General features: G+C 42.3%; 1 protein-coding gene across 3 annotated transcripts in view; it reads left to right on the plus strand.

The window, feature by feature from the left end:
- The first annotated feature begins 793 nt into the window (after nucleotides 1-793).
- Nucleotides 794-23,027, plus strand: part of SLC25A53 (solute carrier family 25 member 53) — a 56,024-nt gene continuing 33,790 nt past the window's right edge. The window contains exon 1 of one of the 3 annotated variants that reach the window (XM_023203021.2): nucleotides 794-939. The gene's annotated coding sequence lies outside the window, so the exon portion shown is untranslated. Of the gene's footprint in view, nucleotides 940-1,955; nucleotides 2,079-12,701; nucleotides 12,719-23,027 lie in introns of those variants that run through there. The other 2 variants (XM_023203024.1, XM_023203023.1) reach the window with 2 other exon arrangements.

Consider the following 23,027-nt stretch of genomic DNA (forward strand, 5'->3'; position numbering starts at 1 on the left):
CCTAGAATCAGGTATTACTGCCTCAGCCTGGAGAGAACAGGGCAATCCCCTCCATCCCAGGTGAAATGATTATTATCATTTATTATTTATTAGCCAGAGGTCTTAGGTGAGATCAAATTCAATCATTATAATTTATATTTCAATATACTGCTTAACTCCATGACAGGCAATGTTCTAGGTGCTCCTCACATGTGAAATTTTAATATTTCTACTGCAACTCTGGAGGTAAGTACTATTATTATACCCATTCTACAGATGAGAAAGCCAAGGAATAGCATGCTTGAATCACTTGCCCAAGATGCCATGGTTAGATAGTGGTACAGTGGGGATTCGAACGCGGGAACTCAGGTTTCAAAGTCTGTGCTCTTTACATATTCAGTTAGAGTCAGACAAGAACCAAAAGGAGATGAAGAATGGAGGGTAGAAAGGGCACAGGTTCAAGGTGAAAGGTCAGAAACTGCAAATTCGGAGTTTGGGTTGGTCTAGCAGCTTGAAGGCGTCATCAAGAACTGTTCACCTAAGTAAGTTAAGCTCCTGTTTGAGAATGATTGATAAGCTTGCAAGCCAACTTAAAAACAAACTGGGGAAATGTTCCAATAGATGACTAAGTCTTTTAGGTCTTTTTACCTGTGTTTTTTTTTTGGTCGCTTTACCAGATTAGTCGCCTGGCTCTCCCAAACAGACCAGCCGACGGACGTGACCACAAAGGGGTTAATGTCGAGGCCGGCGGCGCGGGGCGGGGTGGGAGCGAGGAGGGGGGCGGCTGAGCGCAGGGCGGATGGCGAGAGCGGAAGCAAAGAGGATTGTGGGAGCTCCGTTGTCCGTCGCATAAGGGAGGGCGGTGGATGGGCGAGGGTCCGGTCACTGCGACTGCCGCTGCTCTCCGAGGCCATAAGACAGGGGCCGTGGGTCGCCGTCATGAAAGCGAGCGAGGCGGAGGTTTGTAGCACTTCTTATGGACTGAAGGCGTAGACACATCCTGCTTCCAGCCGAGTAGGCAAACGGGAACGGAAGTGATAGGGGATCGGAAGTTGCGAGGGGATGAGGAGTCGGAGGAACTGACAAGAGGACGGACCCGGCGGCGAGAATTGATTGCGTAGCTGTAGGATTAAGGGGCGTGTCAACTGTGTTGTGTGTGTTGACACTGAGATGTGTGAATCTTATTATTTTTGGTTGGGGACAGGCGGGGGTCTATGGGGGAGGGGGCGGACAGATGAATGGAGGATAAAATCAGGGCGAAAACGTGTTGTCTGCAGGGCACCAGTACATCTGAATCCCATCTCGGCAGAATGATTTTATGGAAAGATCTGGGTCGCTGGTTTCAGATTCCGCTATTGATGCGTTGATTGATTTCCCTTACCAAAATACCAAGTTCCTGCTCTGTGCTGGGTACTGCACTAGAGGCTCCGGATGAGGAAAGGAATTAGGCTTTTCCCTAGACATTTACAGCCTGCCGGTTACTATCTGCATTTGGAGACAGGCTATTACAATACAGGGAGACAGAGATCCTGTGTTATGAAAACCTATTGGGTGCCACCGAACTCACCTGGGAGTTGAGATCTGGAACGGCTCTTTGATGTGGTGATTTAACATATATTTTGAAGACAAAATAAGCAGGGCGAAAACGAAGTGCAATTTTCCTCCAGGCACCTTCCCTCCCTGTTGAGGTGAACTGGAGAACTGAGTAGCATTTAAGGCCCAAAACTAGTTTATTTTTCTTTTCTCTTCTTTTCTTTTCTTTTCTTTTTTTTTTTTTTTTTTTTTTTTTTTTGATAAGGAGTCTCTCTACTTCTGTCGCCCAGACTGGAATGCAGTCGCGTGATCTCGGCTCACTGCAACCTTCGCCTACCGGGTTCAAGCGATTCTTCTGCCTCAGCCTCCCGGCTTGCTGGGGTTAGAGGCGCCCACCACCACTCCTGGCTAATTTTTGTATTTATAGTAGAGCCGAGGTTTCACCATGTTGGCCAGGTTGGCCTTGAACTTCTGACCTCAAGTGATCCGCCTGCCTCGGCCTCCCAAAGTACTGGTATTACAAGCATGAGCCACCGCCCCCGGCGCCCACAGCTAGTTTATTTCTGGTAAGAGCATTTGTCCATCACATTGGCACTTCCAGGCCCCTCTGGAAGAGTCAGTCTTACATGAGTGCAAAGCCTGCAAGCTCTGGGTAGGACTACAGTGGAGGTGCCAGTTATTTGGTTTTCTAGCAAACTCGGTTCACAGCAGGGAATTGTGCACCCACCAGAAATCCTAAGCAATATTTTAAAGCTTCTGAACAAGAAAAGCAGCCTCTTTGTTTACCAGATAAACAACAGTATAGCAGTCTAAGTCAGTGGCTCCCAAACTTTCCTGTGAATCAGAATCAGATGGAGGGTTTCTTAAAACAAAGATTGCTAGGTCCCATCCACAGAGTTGCCCCTACAGTTGGTCAGGAGTGGATCCCCGAATTTACATTTCTAACTAGTTCCCAGGAGATGCTGATACTCCTGGACATGGGGCCATACTTGGAGAACTATAGGTCCAAACAGAGCTGACAATGAATCTGAAAGAATATCTCCTGGAATCCCTTAGAACTCGGGAGGCATAGGTTGCAGTGAGCCAAGATTGTGCCACTGCACACCAGCCTGGGTGACAGAGCGAGACTCTGTCTCAGAAAAAGAAAAAAAGAAAAATCTCCCATAGGGAAGGCTAGGCACACTCCTAAAGGTCAGCCATGTCTGAATTCAGACACAGTAGATATGAAATAAAATTGACTTATTTGACACTGCTTAGAAAATCTTTTTATTTTTATATTTGTATAATTTTATTGTATATTAACAAATTGTATACATTTATGGAGTTCAAAGTGGTATTATATGTATACAGTGTAGAATGATTAAATCAAGCTAAATAACATATTCATCACCTAAAATATTTATCTTTTTTTACACAAAAATGACTCAACATGGAACTTAATAGTTTTTTTGTGGTGTTAACATTTGAAATGTACTCTTAGCTATTTTGCAGTATGAAATTTTGAATTATCACCACCATTTTATTACCTGCTTCTGTGGGTTCCATTGTTTTAGATTCCACATACAAGTGAGAACATGAAGTATTTGTCTTTCTGTGCCTGGCTTATTTCACTTAGCATAATATCCTCCAGGCTCATCAATGGACAGATTTTCCTGATTTTTGAAGATTGAATAGTATTCCATTGTGTATGTATAGCACATTTGCTTTATCTGTTCATCCTCTGATGGACACTTAGGATGATCCCATAACTTGGCTATTGTGATAAATCCTGCAATGAACATGAGAGTGCAGATATCCCTTCGACATACTGATTTCAAATTCTTTGGATATATACTCAGAAGTGGGATTGCTGGATCGTATGGTAATTCTATTTTTAGTTTTATGAGGAACCTCCATGCAGTTTTCCATAATGGCTGTACTAATTTATATTCCCACCAATAATGTATAGGGTTGCCTTTTCTCCATATCCTGGCCTGTTATCTTTCATCTTTTTGATAGTAGCCATTCCGAAAGGTGTGAGGTCATATATCACTGTGATTTTAATTTGCATGTCACTAGCAATTAGTGATGTTGAGCATTTTTTCTTAGGCCTATTGGCCATTTGTGTGTCTTCATTTGAGAAACATCTATTCAGGTCCTTTGTCCGTTTGTTAATCAGGTTATTTGTCTTTTTGCTATTGAGTTGTTTGAGTTCCTTATATATTTTGGACATTAACCTCTTATTAGAAGTAGGTCTTGCAAATATTTTCTCCCAATCTGTAGGCTGTCTCTCCACTCTGTTAATTGTTTTCTTTGCTGTGCAGAAGCATTTTAGTTTGATATAATCCCATTTGTCTAGTTTTGCTTTTGTTATTTGAGCTTTTGGGGTCAAACCCCAAAATTCATCGCCCACCTGTGTCCTGTAGTTTCTTCCCTAGGTTTCCTTTTTGTAGTGTTATGGTCTCAGGTCATATATTTAAGTCTTTAATAAAATGGATGTGTTTTTGTTGTTTGTATGTTTTGCATGGTCGAGCAAAGATCATCTTCCTGAACTAAACAAAGCGAATTGTTTTTCTCCATTGTAGTTGTCACAGTGACTTATACCATAAATTGGTTAAAAACACAAAGTAGCTGTTTTCTATTCAAATCCCTTGCTGGTTTTTATATATTCAAGTAGTTGTTTACAGTGGAATTCACACCTCCACTGTGTCAACAATGAAAAATGAAGTGTTCCTAATTTCTGATAATAAATTATGTTTGAGGTTAAAAATTAAAAAGACAATGTGACAAGCTAATTGACAGAGAAAGATTAGTATAAGAAGTCAGAATTGGTAGGTAGTTCCCCCCCACCAATAAAACCCTCCTTTTAGAAGAAATACAGTCATTCACTGCATAGTGGCATTTTGGTCAACGATGGACCACATATATGCTGGTAGTCCCATAAGGTTATAATGGAGCATATATAGAAACCTGATATACAGCACTTGATACTGGCCTTGCAAATCAGTTGGGGTAATGATTGATGTTCATTATTGGTACTGTGACATTTTGTTTTTCATATGAGAAAAAATATGTATATATACACACACACACTCTAGGTTTGTGTAAGTACTGTCTATGATGTTCTCACAATGAAATTGCCTAATGATACATTTCTCAGAATATATTCCTGTTGCTATGCAAGGTGTGACTGTAATCATTTTATTTACTCTAGAACACAGAATCAGAAATCTCATTGTGTTACAGATTAATTTGAAGCCTTCCTTTAGGGGTTGGCCCTAAACAGACTACTGTAGGGTGGCAGTCCACAGTTATACCTCCTGTTCAAACCCCCTTCCATGACCCTGAAAAAGGCTAGGACACATTTTCAGAAATTTCACTGATCATTCTAGACTCTAGTCAATGCTTCATCCCAAATCTTGCTAGGCCAGTTACAAAACAAAATAAGTGAAACTCCAAACCAAACACTCAGACACACATAAAAAGACAACCAAAAAGTCCATACAAACTGGCCTGAGTCTATTGTGAGTCTTTGTAGGGGCCAGCAAGGTGCTAGGATGGCCAGTGCCTTGGATGTTTCGGAAATCTGTTCTCAGGCTGGGTGTGGTGGCTCACGCCTGTAATCCCAGCACTTTGAGAGGCCAAGGCAGGCAGATCACAAGGTCAGGAGATCGAGACCATCCTGGCCAATATGGCAAAACCCTGTCTCTACTGAAAATACAAAAATTAGCTGGGTGTGGTGGTGCATGCCTGTAGTCCCAGCTACTTGGGAGGCTGAGGCAGGAGAATCGCTTGAACCTGGGAGGCGGAGGTTGCAGTGAGCCGAGATTGTGCCATTGCACTCCAGCCTGGGCCACAAGAGTGAATCACCATCTCAAAAAAAAAAAAAAAAAAAAAAAAACAGAAATCTGTTCTCTATCATATCCATATTCCAAAGGAGTCAGCAAGACAACCACATATGACTCCTGAAAATTAATCAGATTTTCCACGTGATTGGTGAGCCTCTCACTTCATGCTTGTGCACTTACCCTGCCCCTCCACGTTAGTCCTCATCTCTGTCTAAATCCACACCTAGTCTTACAGGCAGTGTTATTTTCCGTGAAATGTGAGGAGATAAAACAAACCTATGTAAGTTTGAACTCTGCAGCTCCATTTCCTAAATGATGCCCGAGTAGTAATGATTTAATTTTGTTGCATGAACATTCAGTATCTCAGGGACCCTGAGAGTTTACAGATGGTTGTGAAGGAGAATTTTGGGTCAAGAGTGTCAAAGCAGCAAACACGATTACTCCAGAATTCAAGTTGAGATGGGATTGTTTCCAGTCCATATTTTCTGTGTGCTACAGCTGATTCCTTAAACTAAACTTTAAATCAGTATGTGTCTCTGACCTGAAGTTGGGTGGGGATTCTGGTCTGGCACTGAACTACTAGGTTATGGAGGTCTAGTGTTTTCTTTGGAACGGTTTTTCTGAGGGTAAGAGTCCTTGAATCAAGCAAATGAGAACTGTAAAGGAAAGGAGGAAAAGGGTAATGATATTGTCACGTTTTTTTCTTTGCAAAATAAGATTAGGATAAAAATGAAGAATACACTAGGAGGAGGAGGAGGAGGAGGTGGCAGAAATAGGATTGTGAATCTGGGATCTGCAACTGAGATGTCCTGTGCCTACCTATTGCTTTTCCCAAAGCAGAGGCTTAAGCACTCTGTGTGAAGCCATATTTCCTTTAGGTCCTGTGACCGTGCTGGGGACAGGGCAGCTGTTGCCACTGTTATTGGAATAACCTTTCTGCACTTGATAAGGTGATGAGGAGGAAACCTGGGGGACCAGATTTCATATACACATATATTTAAGATACACACACACACACACACACACACATATAAAACTTTAGGGGCAATTTAATAGCTTCTGGCAGTCTAAGGAGTTTATATAATTGTCTGCCAAAACTGCAGTGTAAAAGAGCCAAATCGAAAGTCTGACTGAAAGCTAGAATTCAGGGGATGGGAAGTGACCTCTGCTAGAAATGAGTTTTCTTATGCAAGGTCCTTAGAGGAGTTGTCAGTGCCCTCTAGCCCAAGACCACCAGGAACACACCTGTGGTTGAACAGGTTGGGTTGATTGCTCAGTGCATTACATTGAGGGAGAGCACACACCATGGGTGCTGTGGTGCTTCTCTGTTGGAGGGTGTCAGCAAGGACTTATTATGGGATTTGAATCTGTGTTAGGTGAATTTGGGCAAGATTTAAATAAGTGAGGCTTTGCCCTGGATTGGACTCTGTTAGGAAATGGGAATAATTCTGTGATTTGGTATCTTAATGAATCTTATCCAGAAGGAGGCTAATTGGTAAAGTAGCAACAGTCACTGTTAACCAGGATAGCAGAGTGTTTGGTCATTTTTATGGCCTGGTCAAAGTTCATGTTTTGTTTCTTCAGATACAATTATGAGGTGGTCTTGCTTTTTTCTTGGTCACTGTGGTCACATAGTGGCCTTGTCTGATAGTGGCAGTTTATGAAATTGTTATGTGCATCGGGAGAACACCAAGGCCCAGCATCGAGTGCCAGGCCAGTTGCCATATGTCAGTGGCTGCTTTTTTTCCTCCAGAGTGATCAGTGCTGGGTCCAGCAGCTTATTGGAGGCCAGATTTCCTGGCCATTTATAGTAGATAAATAGTCAGCTATGCTGAACAGGAAAGCTTGGGGCTGGATGTGGATGAAAGCATTTGGTTATCTTCTTTCTTTTTTTTTTTTTTTTTTGAAATGGAGTCCTGCTCTGTCACCCAGACTAGAGTGCAGGGGTGCAATCTTGGCTTACTGCAGCCTCCGCCTCCTGGGTGCAGGTGATCCTCCTGCCTCAGCCTCCCAAGTAGCTGGGACTACAGATGTGCGCCACTACGCCCAGCTAATTTTTGTATTTTTAGTGAAGATGGGGTTTTGCCATCTTGGCCAGACTGGTCTCGAACTCCTGACCTCAAGTGATCCTCCCGCCTTGGCCTCCCAAAGTGCTGGGATTACAGGCATGAGCCACTATGCCGAGCCCTCTGGTTACCATGAGCCTCAGTTAAAATATTAGTCTCCGAGGTGGTTTTTCCCTAAAAAATCAGATCAAAGTATACTTAAGCATGAGAAGTACATGGGAGAAAGTGGCAGACTGTATTTTTCAGAGATGGTCACCATAGTACCTCTCATCCCATACTCTCTTCTGTAATGTGACCTTGCCACCCTTCCATTGAGAAGTAGGGTCAATCTGGGCAGACTTTTATTATATTAACCAATAGAACAGGGGGCAGTGAGACTGTGACTTCTGAGGCTAGGTTATAAGAGGCAGTGTAGCTTCTGGCTCACGTGCAGTGACATTCACCTTTAGAGCCCTGAGCTGCCGTGTACAAAGTCTGATTACCCTGAGGCTGCCGTACTGTTAGAAGGCCCAGGCCTATGGTAAGGCCACCTATAGGTCCTCTGATCAGCAGCCCTAGCTGAGGTTCCAGCTAATAGCCAACATTTACCAGTAGCCTGTAAATGAAAACTCCTAAATGATTATGGCCCCCAGCCTTCTGGTTTTCCCAGCTGAGGCCCCAGACATCATGAAGTAGAAACAAGCTGTCTCTGTTCCGTGATGTCTCAATTCTTAAACCACAGAATCCTAGAACAAAGTAAAATCATTGTTTAATGCCACTAAATTTGGATTGGTTTATTATGAAGCAATACTAATTCAAACAGAGGTGGGGAACTTGGTTAACATAAAAGGATTGAAGTAAAAGGATCAAGGAAGGCAAATAGTCAGTAGAGAAGAAACAGGCTGGTACACAAAGCATTTTGCTTTGCTGCTGATGAGGGGTGCTTTGATCCCAGAGACTTCAGAGTGGACAGTAGAGGGGAAAATGGAAAGAGAATTTATCCATTATGCTAAATGAAATTGCTGTGGATAAATGAAAAATCCATAGATAATTGTGCCTCCTTTTAAAGTAAGATCTTGAACTATTTATTTTTTAACTGAACATCTTGATTAAAACTAACAGAAGTGTGTGGAGTTTTTGTAAGTAAAAAGTAGTAATAATATTAACATTGGCCAACTATTCAGTGAGTAACAAGATTTTTTTTTTCTTTTTTTGTTGTTATACTTTAAGTTCTGGGGTACATGTACACAACGTGCAGGTTTGTTACATAGGTATACATGTGACATGTTGGTTTGCTGCACCCATCAACTCATCATTTACATTAGGTATTTCTCCTAATGCTGTCCCTTCCCCAGCCCCCAACCCCCTGGCAGGCCCCCAGCGTGTGATGTTCCCCTCCCTGTGTCCATGTGTTGTCATTGTTCAACTCCCATTTATGAGTGAGAACATGAGGTGTTTGATTTTTTTCTTCTTGTGTTACTTTGCTGAGAATGATGGTTTCCAGTTTCATCCATGTCCCTGCAAAGGGCATGAACTCATCCTTTTTTTTTTTTTTTTTTTTTTTTTTTTTTTTTTTTTTTTTTTGTTGAGACGGAGTCTCGCTCTGTCGCCCAGGCTGGAGTGCAGTGGCCAGATCTCAGCTCACTGCAAGCTCTGCCTCCCGGGTTCACGGAACTCATCCTTTTTATGGCTACATAGTATTCCATGATGTATATATGCCACATTTTCTTTATCCAGTCTGTCATTGATGGGCATTTGGGTTGGTTCCAAGACTTTGCTATTGTGGATAGTGCTGCAGCAAACATACATGTGCATGTGTATTTATAGTAGAATGATTTATTATCCTTTGGGTATATACCCAGTAATGGGATTGCTGGGTCAAATGTTATTTCTGGTTCTAGATCCTTGAGGAATCGCCACACTGTCTTCCTCAGTGGTTGCACTAATTTACACTCCCACCAACAGTGTAAAAGCGTTCCTATTTCTCCACATCCTCTCCAGCATCCGATGCTTCCTGACTTTTTAATGATTGCCATTCTAACTGGCATGAGATGGTATCTCATTGTAGTTTTGATTTGCATTTCTCTAATGACGAGTGATGATGAGCATTTCTTCATAAGTTTGTTGGCTACATAAATGTCTTCTTTTGAGAAATGTCTGTTCGTATCCTTTGCCCATTTTTTGACGGAGTTGTTCGATTTTTTCTTGTAAATTTAAGTTCTTTGTAGATTCTCGATATTAACCCTTTGTCAGATGGATAGATTGCAAAAATTTTCTCCCATTCTGTAGGTTGCCTGTTCACTGCTGATAGTTTCTTTTGCTGTGTGGTAGCTCTTTAGTTTAATTAGATCCTATTTGTCTATTTTGGCTTTTGTTGCCACTACTTTTGGTGTTTTAGTCATGAAGTCTTTGCCCATCCCTATGCCCTGAATGGTATTGCCTAGGTTTTCTTCTAGGGTGTTCATGGTTTTAGGTCTTACGTTTTAAGTCTTTAATCCACCTTGAGTTAATTTTTATATAAGGCGTAAGGAAGGATTCCAGCTTCAGCTTTCTGCATGTGGCTAGCCAGTTTTCCCAACACCATTTATTAAATAGGGAATCCTTTCCTCATTTCTTGTTTTTGTCAGGTTTGTCAAAGATCAGATGGTTGTAGATGTGTGGTGTTATTTCTGAGGCCTCCATTCTGTTCCATTGGTCTATCTTTCTGTTTTTGTACAGACCCATGCTGTTTTGGTTACTGTAGCCTTGTAGTATAGTTTGGAGTCAGGTAGCGTGATGCCTCCAGCTTTGTTCTTTTTCCTTAGGTTTGTCTTGGCTATGTGGACTCTTTGTTGGTTCCATATGAACTTTAAAGTAGTTTTTTCCATTTCTGTGAAGAAAGTCAGTGGTAGTTTGATAGGGATAGCATTGAATCTATGAATTACTCTGGGCATTATGGTCATTTTCACGATATTGATTCTTCCTATCCATGAGCATGGAATCTTCTTCCATTTGTTTGTGTCTTCTTTTATTTCGTTGAGCAGTGGTTTGTAGTTCTCCTTAAAGAGGTCCTTCACATTCCTTGAAATTTGGATTCCTAGGTATTTTATTTTCTTTGTAGTGTTTGTGAATGGGAGTTCACTTATGATTTGGCTCTCTGTTATTGGTGTGTAGGAATGCTTGTGATTTTTGCACATTGATTTTGTATCCTGAGACTTTGCAGAAGTTTCTTATCAGCTTAAGGAGATTTTGGGCTGAGAGATGGAGCTTTCTAAATATACAGTTATGTCATTTGCAAACACAGACAATTTAACTTCTTCTTTTCCTAATTCAATACCCTTTATTTCTTTCTCTTGCCCGATTACCCTAGCCAGAACTTCCAATACTAAGTTGAATAGGAGTGGTTAAAGAGGTCATCCTTGTCTTGTGCTGGTTTTCAAAGGGAATGCTTCCAGTTTTTGCCCAGTCAGTGTGATATTGGCTGTGGGTTTGTCATAAATAGCTCTTATTATTTTGAGATATGTTCCATCAATACCTAGTTTATCGAGAGTTTTTAGCATGAAGGGCTGTTGAATTTTGTCGAAGGCCTTTTCTGCATCTGTTGAGATAATCGTGGTTTTTGTCATTTGTTCTATTTATGTGATTGATTATGTTTATTGATTTGCATGTGTTGAACGAGCCTTGCATCCCAGGGATGAAGCCAAGTTGCTCGTGGTGGATAAGCTTTTTGGTGTGCTGCTGGATTCGGTTTGCCAGTATTTTATTGAGGATTTTCACATTGATGTTCATCAGGGATATTGGTCTGAAATTCTCTTTTTGTTGTGTCTCTGCCAGGTTTTGGTATCAGGATGATGCTGGCCTCATAAAATGAGTTAGGCAGGATTCCCTCTTTTTCTGTTTAGAATAGTTTCAGAAGGAATGGTACCAGCTCCTCTTTGTACTTCTGGTAGTATTTGGCTGTGAATCTGTCTGGTCCTGGACTTTTTTTGGGTGGTAGGCTATTAATTACTGCCTCAATTTCAGAACCTGTTATTGGTCTACTCAGAGATTCTACTTCTTCCTGGTTTGGTCTTGAGAGGGTGTATATGTGCAGGAATTCATCCATTTCTTCTAGATTTTCTAGTTTATTTGCATCGAGGTGTTTATAGTATTCTCTGATGGTAGTTTGTAGTTCTGTGGGATCGGTGGTGATATCCCGTTTATCATTTTTTATTGTGTCTATTTGATTCTTCTCTCTTTTCTTCTTTATTAGTCTGGCTAGTGGTCTATCTATTCTGTTTAATCTTTTCAAAAAACCAGCTCCTGGGTTCATTGATTTTTTTTTTTGAAGGGTTTTTCGTGTCTCTGTCTCCTTCAGTTCTGCTCTGATCTTAGTTATTTCTTGTCTTCTGCTAGCTTTTGAATTTGTTCGTTCTTGCTTCTCTACTTCTTTTAATTGTGATATTAGGGTGTTGATTTTAATCTTCCTGCTTTCTCTTGTAGGCATTTAGTGCTATAAATTTCTCTCTACATACTGCTTTAAATGTGCCCCAGAGATTCTGATACGTTATGTCTTTGTTCTCATTGGTTTCAAATAACATCTTTATTTCTGCCTTCATTTTGTTATTTGCCTGGTATTCATTCAGGAGCAGGTTGTTCAGTTTCCATGTATTTGTGCAGTTTTGAGTGAGTTTCTTAATCCTGACTTATAATTTGATCGCACTGTGGTCTGAGAGACAGTTTGTTGTGATTTCTGCTGTTTTACATTTGCTGAGGAGTGTTTTACTTCCAATTATGTGGTCAATCTTAGAATACATGCAATGCGGTGCTGAGAAGAATGTATATTCTGTTGATTTGGGGTGGAGAGTTCTGTAGATGTCTGTTAGGTCTGCTTGGTCCAGAGCTGAGTTCAAGTCCTGGATATCCTTGTTAATTTTCTGTCTCGTTGATCTGTCTAATATTGACAATGGGGTGTTAAAGTCTCCCACTATTATTGTGTCAGAGTCTAAATCTCTTTGTAGGTCTCTAAGAATTTGCTTTATGAATCTAGGTGCTCCTGTATTGGGTGCATGTATATTTAGGATATATTTGTTGCATTGATCCCTTTACCATTATGTAATGGCCTTGTTTGTCTCTTTTGGTCTTTTTGTAAACAACTCAAGATAATTGGCTCAAAATGGTTAGTGAGACTTCCTCAAAGGCTTGTCATCATAGGCAACTACAATATTAAATCTTGTTACTCTTGATTTCTAGCAAGATGGCTGAATAGGAACAGCTCTGGTCTGCAACTCCCAGCGAGATTGACGCAGAAGGCCAGTGATGTCTGCATTTCCAACTGAGGCAAACAGGGTCTGGAGTGGACTTCCACTGTTTAAGGTCTGTTTTATCAGAGACTAGGATTGCAACCCCTGCTTTTTTTGCTTTCCATTTGCTTGGTAGATCTTCCTTCATCCCTTTATTTTGAGCCTATGTGTGTCGTTGCACATTAGATGGGTCTCCAGAATACAGCACACTGATGGGTCTTGACTCTTTATCCAATTTGCCAGTCTGTGTCTTTTAATTTGGGCATGTAGCCCATTTACATTCAAGGTTAATACTGTTATATGTGAATTTTATCCTGTCATTATGATGCTAGCTGGTTATTTTGCCTGTTAGTTGATGCAGTTTCTTCATAGCGTCGATGGTCTTTACAATTTGGCATGTTTTTGCAGTGGCTGCTACCGGTTTTTCCTTTCCATGTTTAGTGCTTCCTTCAGGAGCTCTTGTAAGGCAGGCCTGATGGTGACAACATCTCTCAGCATTTGCTTGTCTGTAAAGGCTTTTATTTCTCCTTCACATACGAAGCTTAGTTTGGCTGGATGTGAAATTCTGGGTTGAAAAGTCTTTTCTTTAAGAATGTTGAATATTGGCCCCCACTCTCTTCTGGCCGAGAGTTCTGCTGTTAGTCTGATGGGCTTCCCTTTGTGGGTAATTCAACCTTTCTCTCTGACTGCCCTTAACATTTTTTCCTTCATTTCAACCTTGGTGAATCTGATGATATGTGTCTTGGGGTTGCTCTTCTTGAGGAATATCTCTTTGGTGTTCTCTTTATTTCCTGAATTTGAATGTTGGCCTGCCTTGCTACGTTGGGGAAGTTCTCCTGGATAATATCCTGAAGAGTGTTTTCCAACTTGGTTCCATTCTCCCTGTCACTTTCAGGTACACCAGTCAAATGTAGATTTGGTCTTTTCACATAGTCCCATATTTCTTGGAGGGTTTGTTCTTTTCTTTTTACTCTTTTTTCTCTAATCTTGTCTTCTTGTTTTATTTTATTTTATTTTATTTATTTATTTTTTGAGACGGAGTCTGGCTGTGTCGCCGAGGCTGGAGTGTAGTGGCGCGATCTCAGCTCACTGCAAGCTCCGCCTCCCGGGTTCATGCCATTCTCCCACCTCAGCCTCCGAGTAGCTGGTACTACAGGCGCCCGCCACCACGCCCGGCTAATTTTTTTGTATTTTTAATAGAGACGGAGTTTCACCGTGTTAGCCAGGATGGTCTCGATCTCCTGACCTCGTGATCCGCCCGCCTCGGCCTCCCAAAGTGCTGGGATTACAGGCTTGAGCCACCGCGCCTGGCCGCTTTATTTCATTAAGTTGATCTTCAATCACTGATATCCTTTCTTCCTCTTTATTGATTTGGCTATTGAAACTTGTGTATGCTTCACGAAGTTCTCATGCTGTGTTTTTCAGCTCCATCAGGTCATTTATGTTCTTCTCTATACTGGTTATTCTATTTAGCCATTCGTCTAACCTTTTCTCAAGGTTCTTAGCTTCCTTACATTGGGTTAGAACATGCCCCTTTAGCTTGAAGGAGTTTGTTATTACCCACCTTCTGAAGCCTACTTCTGTCAGTTCGTCAAACTCATTCTCTGTCCACTTTTGTTCCCTGCTGATGAGGAGTTGTGATCCTTTGAAGGAAAAGAGGCATTCTGGTTTTTGGAATTTTCAGCCTTTCTGCACTGGTTTCTCCCCATCTTTGTGGTTTTGTCTACCTTTAGTCTTTGATGTTCGTGACCTATGGATGGGGTTTTGGTGTCGACATCCTTTTTGTTGATGTTGATGGAATTCCTTTCTTTGTTAGTTTTCCTTGTAACAAGTCAGTTGGAGTTTGCTGGAGGTCTGCTCCAGATCCTGTTTGCCTCAGTTGGAAATGCAGAAATCACCCACCTTCTGTTTTGTTTGTTTGTTTGTTTGTTTTTGAGATGGAGTCTAGCTCTGTCACCCAGGCTGGAGTGCAGTGGCCCAATCTCGGCTCACTGCAAGTTCCGCCTCCCAGGTTGACGCCATTCTCCTGCCTCAGCCTCCCGAGTAGCTGGGACTACAGGCGCTCGCCACCACGCCCGGCTAATTGTTTTTTGTATTTTTAGTAGAGACAGGGTTTCACCATGTTAGCCAGAATGGTCTCCATCTCCTGACCTCGAGAAATCACCTACGTTCTGCCTCGGTCTCGCTGGGAGCTGCAGACCAGAGCTTTTCCTATTTGGCCATCTTGCCGGAAATCAGAGTAACAAGATTTAATATTGTAGTTGCCTATGCTGACGAGCCTTTGAGGAAGTCTCACTAATCATTTTCAGGCAATTATCTTGAGTTGTTTATAAAAAACAATTTCTGCTTTGCTGTGGTTATGTGAATGTTTGCCTCTGTATATCTTATTTGAGGTGTTTAACATATGACACATGGCTACCATTAGTGTTGAAACTGTGAAGACGTTTAGCTGTTCAGTCTTCCTTGATAATAGTACTTAGTTATCAGAGATTGAAAGGGCATTTGCTCACCTCTGTCTCATTGTGTGAGATGAAAACACATTGTTATTTCCAATGACATGTATGGAAGTTTCATTCTTTTAATTTGGCAGAATCTGGTTCACTTTTTTTGAAACAGGGTCCCACTGTGTTGACAGTTGGAGTGCAACGGTGAGATCATGGCTCACTGCAGCCTCGACTCCCAGACTCAAACAATCCTCCCACCTCAGCCTCCCAAATAGCTGGGACTACGGGAGACTGCCACCATGCCCAGCTAATTTTTGTGTTTTTTGTACAGACAGGGTTTAACCATGTTGCCCAGGCCAATCCTGAACACTTTTTCTTTTAAAAGACTAGTCAAGCATAGTAGTGAGAATGCTGGTTCACTTTTAAAGTCTCCATATGTGGCCACATTTTAGATTTTATATGCATCAGTAATTTTTGCTGGGTAACCTATTCTATCTGTAGGTAAGAACGGAAGTTCTAGGGCTGGGTGTGGTGGCTCACACTTGTAATCCCAGCAATTTGGGAGGCCAAAGCAGGTGGGTCGCTTGAGCCCAGTAGTTTGAGACCAGCCTGGCAACAATGGTGAAACCCCGTCTCTACAGAAAATTCAAAAATTAGCCAGGCGTGGTGGTGCATGCCTGTGGTCCCAGCTACTCGGGAGGCTGAGGTGGGAGGATTGCTTGAGCCAAGGAGGTGGAGACTGCAGTGAGCTGTGATCACTCCAGCATGGATGACAGAGTGAGACCCTGTCTGGAAAAAAAGAGAAGTAGAAGTCCTTGTACTGTTGGAATTGTTTAATCAGTGAGCATTCGGAGATATTGGTTATAAATGTTGAGTATGGCTACCAACTGACCACATGGTTATGGGCCAAGGTACAACATGTCTCAGTCACTTGTTTTATTGTAAAAATTCATGTGAATGTCTAAGGTTTTGAAGATTTACACCTGTGTTTTCTAGGAGTTTTATATTTTTCTTTCCTATGCCTTTGTTTTGTTTTCAGGTAAGTTTGGCATGTGGTATAAAGTAGGAGCCCAGCTTTGTTTTCCAGATGCATATCCAGTTGTCCCAGCAGCTGGAATTCACAGCTTACTGCGATTGCAAGGCTTCTGGTTTTCAAGGCCATCACTGAGCAGTAGAGTGGGGGATGTGAATAGGGCAAGTTAAAAGGCCACAAAGATCAGTGTTTTTGCCAAGATTCAGTTACTTGAATTCAGTTACTTCAGTTTTCTTGAATAAATGCTCCTTAGATTGCTGCAAGCTTTTGGATAATTTCCAGCATATTGAAAAACTTGATTTTAACAATTTTGCCAATATTCTCATCACTGATCGGAGGAGCAGATTTTTTGGAGGGTCTTACTCAGCTATTCTGAAAGTCCCTACTCATAGGTTTCTGTTTTGCCTGGGCCATAATCAGATCTCCATATGAAATAATAATTTTGATATATGTATATATTTGGGTCAGAACTTCTTAGCGGTGGGCAGGATTTGGACTGACCAACAAAATGCTTAAGGTGGCCTTCTCCTGTCTCTTCAGGACTCTAAAAGACTGTCCTGGGTGGAGGCCGGGCTGTATTCACGAGCAGGCCAGTGGGTGAGAACTATAGGCAGCCAGTGAGACCATGTTGTTTTTGTCCCTGCCAGACTGTTTCTGTGCTCATAGACATATGAAAACATCTGGAGATACGTTTGAGCTCGTATTTTTTTCCCCCAGAGATGGACTGCCAATTTCCTCTGCTGTTTATGGTATTCCCCAGAAAATTTATTAGACTTGTACCTCTCCTTTAGAATGAATTTGGGAGAGACCAATGTTAAAGGGGGTAATTGGAGAGACCAGGGAAGGCTTCCTGCAGGGGCTATGAGTTTTGACCTAGTCCTACAGAGTGAGCAAGAGCTGATTAGTTGAAGAAAATAGGTGGTGAGTAAGAAGTAGTTAAATTTAACACAAGCCATGAAGATTATACGTAATTATTTCCCCCTCACTGAGCCAATGCAAGAATAAAACCCAGGCTTATCCCTGGAAGAAAGCCAGAAACTATTCTGTGATCCCCACCCACAAAAAAAAACAAAAAACAAACAAACAAAAAAAAACCACCAAAATCCTGTCTCTACAAAAAAGACAGAAATTATCAGGGTGTGGTGGCCCATGCTGGTATTCCTAGCTGCTTGGGAGGCTGAGGTGGGAAGATTGCTTCTTGAGGTCGGGAGGTCCAGGCTGCTCTGAGCCTTGATCCCACTACTGCACTCCAGCCTGGGTAACAGAGTGAGACTCTGTCTCAAAATAAATAAATAAATAAGGAGGGGAGGCTGTATATTGTAGTCATAAAAAATTCAAGGCCGGATGTCAAACAACTTAAGTTCAAATGACGGATCTTCTGCTTATTGGCTGTGTGACCCTGGGAACCTTACTTTATCTCTTTGGTCCTATTATCTTTGTCAAATGGGAATATCTACCTGCTTCACAGGTTTGGTGAGAAGTTTAAATGAGAGAATGCATCAGTAGTTCAATGCACAATGTCTTGCACAAAGTGTTTACTAAAAGCCATTTTATTTTATTTTTATTTTATTTATTTGTGTGTGTGTTTATTTATTGAGACGGAGTCTTGCTCTGTCGCCAGGCTGGAGTGCAGTGGCACAATCTTGGCTCACTGCAACCTCCGCCTCCTGGGTTCAAGCGATTCTCCTGCCTCAGTCTCCCAAGTAGCTGGGACTACAGGCGCACACCACCACACCCAGCTAATTTTTGTATTTTTAGTAGAGACGGGGTTTTGCCATGTTGGCCAGGATGGTCTTGATCTCTTGACCTTGTGATCTGCCTGCCTTGGCCTCTCAAAGTGCTAGGATTACAGGCATGAGCCACTGCGCCCGGCCTGTATTTATTTTTTTGAGATGGAGTTTCTCACTCTGTTGCTTAGGCTGGAGTGCAGTGGTGCAATCTTGGCTCACTGCAACCTCTGCCTCCCAGGTTCTAGCAATTCCCCTGCCTCAGCCTCACAAATAGCTGGGATTACAGGCATGCGCTACCACGCCCAGCTAATTTTGTATTTTTAGTAGAAATGGGGTTTTACCATGTTGGCCAGGCTGGTGTTGAACTCCTGGCTTCAAGTGATTCACTGGACTCGGTCTCTCAGAGTGCTGGGATTACAGGAATGAGCCACTGCGCCCAGCCAATTTTTATTTTTGAGACAGGGTCTTACTCTCTCACCCAGGCTGGAATGCAGTGGTACCATTTCAGCTCACTGCAACTGATATGGAAGGGGAAAGGGAAGTACTGAGAAGGGAAAAGCATGATCCCTTTAAATGATATGGAAGGAGGGAAGAGTGTGGTCCCTGGCTAGGGCTCTACCCCCGGGCCTATGCCCATGGACCTAGGTGAGGACAGGCATTTTTGTTTTCCTGCCCAAATGTTGCATTTCCCAAGATCACCCTGGCCTGCCATACCACCATCCTGTGCCTATGAAAACCCCAAGACACCAGCAGGCAGACACAGATGTGGCTGAGCTTTGAGAGGAGTACATCAGTGGAGGAACACACAGGTGGCTGGATGTGGAGAAGAACGACTGATAGGTACCAGCACGCTGGGAGGCCATCAACCGGCAGAATGACATGGAGTTTGGCTAGGGCAGTTAGAAAAAAGCCTGGGCCGTGAGCAGCCTGACTCCAGAGGAAAGCCATCTCCCTTCTGGTTCCCCCATCTACTGAGAGCTACTTCCACTTAATAAAATCTTGAACTCATTCTCCAAGCCCACGTGTGATCTGATTCCTCCAGTACACCAAGGCAAGAACTCCAGGATACAGAAAGCTCTCTGTCCTTGCGATAAGGTAGGGGTCTAATTGAGCTAATGCAAGCTGCCTACAGGCAGCTAAACTAAAAGAACACCCTGTAACACACGCCCATCGGGGCTTCAGCTGTAAACATTCACCCCTAGACACTGCTATGGGGCTCCCTGCCCATCCGTATGCTCCCATAGAGGTTTGAAAAGCGGGGCACTGAAGAAGTGAGCTATACCCCACATTGCACACCCTGCAAGGGGGACGAGATAACTTTTCCTTTTTCACAACCTCTGCTTCATGGGCTTAAGTGATCCTCACACTTCAACCTCCCCAGTAACTGAAAGTACGGGCACGCCATCATGCCGGGCTAAATTTTGTATTTTTTTCTAGAGATGCTGTCTCCCTATGTTACTCAGGCTGGTCTCGAACTCCTGGCCTCAAGCGATCTTCCTGCCTCAGCCTCCCAAAGTGCTGGGATTACAGGCGTGAGCCACTGTGCTGGCTGGTGGGCAGCCACATTTTAAATCTCTGAGTCTAGCCATAAATCCAAATATCAAATGCACAAAGCCTAAAAATCGTGTGAGTGTGGTCAAAATAGAAACTGTTTTTGAATGCTTTCTGAAATTTATTTCTGTTCTGTTCACTTTTAGAATTTGGTAGCATCTTGAAAATGCCAACAGTCTCTATCATGTTAGGAAGGATCATATGGAGTGTTTTTTTTTTTTTTTGGCTATATTTGAGACAGAACATCTGTGAACAAAAGGTCTCTGAAGAGGAGACTGGAGGAAGGAGACTCTGTTCCACTGAACTGTTTGCAAACTCAGGAGTCTCAGCCTCCAGTGTAAAACAAAAGTACATTTATAACGAAGGATTGAAGCATGGTTGGTTCTGATTGGTCAATGCAGCTGAGTTCTGGTTGGTCCATATAGCTGAGCCCTGATTGGTCAACACAGCTGAGCTCTGATTGGCTGAGTCAGATGAGCTGTGATTGGTTGGTTAAGGGAAGCCCTGAAAGTCTGAAATATAAGAGTGCTGGTTTTCAGGGAACTCAGAGTATGTGTGTGACCCCTAGTCAGTAAAATGGCTTGTTGGCTTTATTTTACATTTAGGCCCAGTGAGCTGCTCAAGATCCATCTTGAAGGATTGGCTTTTTCAGGTTTATGTTTGTTCACACATGAAAGGAGGAGCACTCACTTTGGGGCTTGAGGGGTGCAGGGCTACAGTAGAGGCAGGGATCAAGCAGAGCGTATTTCCGGGGGCTAGGTGAGATTCAGAGGGATGGAGTCAAGTTCCTGATCAGCTTAACCTCCTACTAGGAGATTCTACTACCTGAACTTTTATCTCCTTGAGTTTTGGAGGTACAAGGTTTTTATTTATTGTATCATCAAACATGCATCGAGGCGGGGTTATGGGGGCAGTAGTTGTTTTTTTTTTTTTTTTTTTTTAAGCTATTGCATGGGTTCTGGACCCAGGGCAGACTTGAATCCGAGCTCTAGCATTTCCTGGCTATGTGACTATGGACAATTTACCCAACCTTTCTGTTGCTCTATTGCTTCATCTGTAACATGAGGATAATCATATTATTTACCTCACTGAGTTGTGAGCATTAAATGGGATAATACAGATACAGTATGCAGTGCTCAACAAATGTTAAATATTATAATAATTATTCTATAGTGGTTGGAAATATGGCTATTTTAATTCTGTGTGTACATGTTTAATTCTTTGTTTATGCGGTCAACTGGTTTTGTTCATCATTGTGTCTCTGCCTGTCCTAGGCACGACACTTGTAAATTTGTTGGGTGCATGAATGAATGTGTACAGGTAAACAATTATAATACAATGAGAGGTGCTATAACAGAGCTTGAGTACAAGACACTTTGCAGGACATGGAGAAGAATATATGATTAACTCTGAGCATTTCCGAGAACAGTTCACTGAGCTAGGCTGTTCCCTTCCAGAACTTTCACAGTGCAGTGAGCTTTCAGAGCAAACTGCACTGGGGAATTAAGTAAAGGGATGCTAGATAGCCACCAGGTGGCGATATTGCAGAAGGATTCAAGTAGCGGAGGAAAAGAGCAGCTCTTATCCGTCTAGAAGTCCATGTTTATGTCCACGTCAGATTTTTTTCTCCTGTCCACGAAAGTTCAAGTCGTGATTTCTTCCTTTGTTCTGATGGTATTGGAGCACTGCTGTTCCTGCCCAAGGCCATTTTGGAGCTGCCTGGTGCTCCAGCCACTCTGTCATTACCAGACAGAGGACAGAAACGATGCTGTTTCCAGTTCTTCAGTTGTTGGGCTTCTAATTCTTACATCACTGACCTGCTGTTTCCTCTGCTATGCCTCCCATAGATGGAGTTAAAGGGGTGAGGGGAGAAGCAAAACTGACATATTTTGAGACTTCTGGCACTATATCAGACATATATACATATATAATATGCATGCATATTATATACATATATAATATGTATACATACATATACATATATGTACACACATATAATATGCATGCATATTATGCATATTATGTACTATGTATGCATATTATATACGTATATAATATATATGTTATATATAACATATATACATATATATGTATATATACATATGCATATATACATATATGTATATATACATATGCATATATACATATATAATATGCATGCATATTATGCATATTATATACTATGTATGCATATTATATATGTATATAATATGTATGTTATATGTAACATAAATACATAATTATATACTTTGATATGTGAGTTGTGAGCCATTTTATATAATGGGAAGCTGAGGCTCAGAGAAGGGCATCCTTTCAGTATTCAGATAAAATTCTCTAGTTAATCAAACTTGGTATCAGATATTGGAGATACAAAGATGAGGAAGATGTGGTTCCTACCTCTAAGTCTTGCGCTCCTGTAGTACTCTGTTGGTGTGTCGATCACATGACTTACTACATCATGTTATTAGTGGTTATTTATATGTCTGTCTTCTCAGATAGATGGTAAATACCTTAAAAGGCAGCAGCCAGTTCAAGTATTCCTCATACTTAGCATAGGCTCCAGTAAATAGTAGATATTTAACTACTATGAGGCACAGAATAATTCTGTCTGATGGAGCAGTGGGAACTAGTGAAGAGTTTCAAGCAGGGCAGTGACATGATGAGGTTTTCACTGGAGGTGGGTAACAGGTTGCCCATTGGATCGGAGGAGTGAGTGGAGGCAGGCAGGGAGGTGACTATGGCAGAGTCTGTGCTAGAGGGGATTTGGGCCAGAACGAGAGCAGTGGCAGTGAGTATAGAGAGAAGGCAGGTTGGAGAGTTATTGAGGACATGAATTAGGATTTGGTCATTTCTTAGATGTGCAGATTGAAGAATTCCAGGCTTGGGTGATGGTGGTGCCAGCAGCAGGTTCAGAGTAAAGAGCGGAAGTGGGTTTGGGGTGGGGAACGTGAGTTTGGTTTTGGACATGCTGAAGTTGAGGTGTCTATTCAGGGGGTGTGATATATCAGAATATTTGAAACGAAAACTCAGGAAAGAGGTTAGGAGTGAAAATCCGGGGATCATGAGGCTGTCGGTGGAGCTTAGAAGCTTGCCAGGGGATGCCATCACTCCGGGGCAGGACATGCAGTGAAACAGGAAGTGGGCTAAGGATGGAACCTGGGAACCTTGACACAGATGGGCTGAAGAATGAGAAACCCGTGAGAAAGATGGAAAAAGAATAGCCAGGGAGATTGGAAGAAAACCAGGAGGGTGTGGTGCCACAGCAGCCAACAGAGGAAAGAGTTAAGGAGGGAGGGAACACGGGAGTTGTTAGTACTTTAGAGGCAGGTAGGAAGTTGATGGTAGAGAATAGTTCAGTGTGACTGGGCTTTGGCACATCATGGAGGAGTGGCAGGAGATGAGCCCAGAAAGGCCATTCGGGCCCTTATGCAAGGAACCTTGGTCACCAGGCTAAGGAGTTAAGGCTTTATTTTGTAGGAAAGGAAGAATCATTGAGGGGTTTCCAATAGGAGTAATATGGTCAGATCAAGGTGTTTCGGAAAGTTCAGGCTTAGGCAATGTGGAGGACGCTGTGGAGGAGGCAATGGCTCATTGAAGTGATGTAAAGTGGCTTTTGGGCTGTGA

The sequence above is a fragment of the Piliocolobus tephrosceles genome, chromosome 12 (genome assembly GCF_002776525.5).
Source record: "Piliocolobus tephrosceles isolate RC106 chromosome 12, ASM277652v3, whole genome shotgun sequence".
In the NCBI taxonomy this organism is placed as follows: domain Eukaryota; kingdom Metazoa; phylum Chordata; class Mammalia; order Primates; family Cercopithecidae; genus Piliocolobus; species Piliocolobus tephrosceles.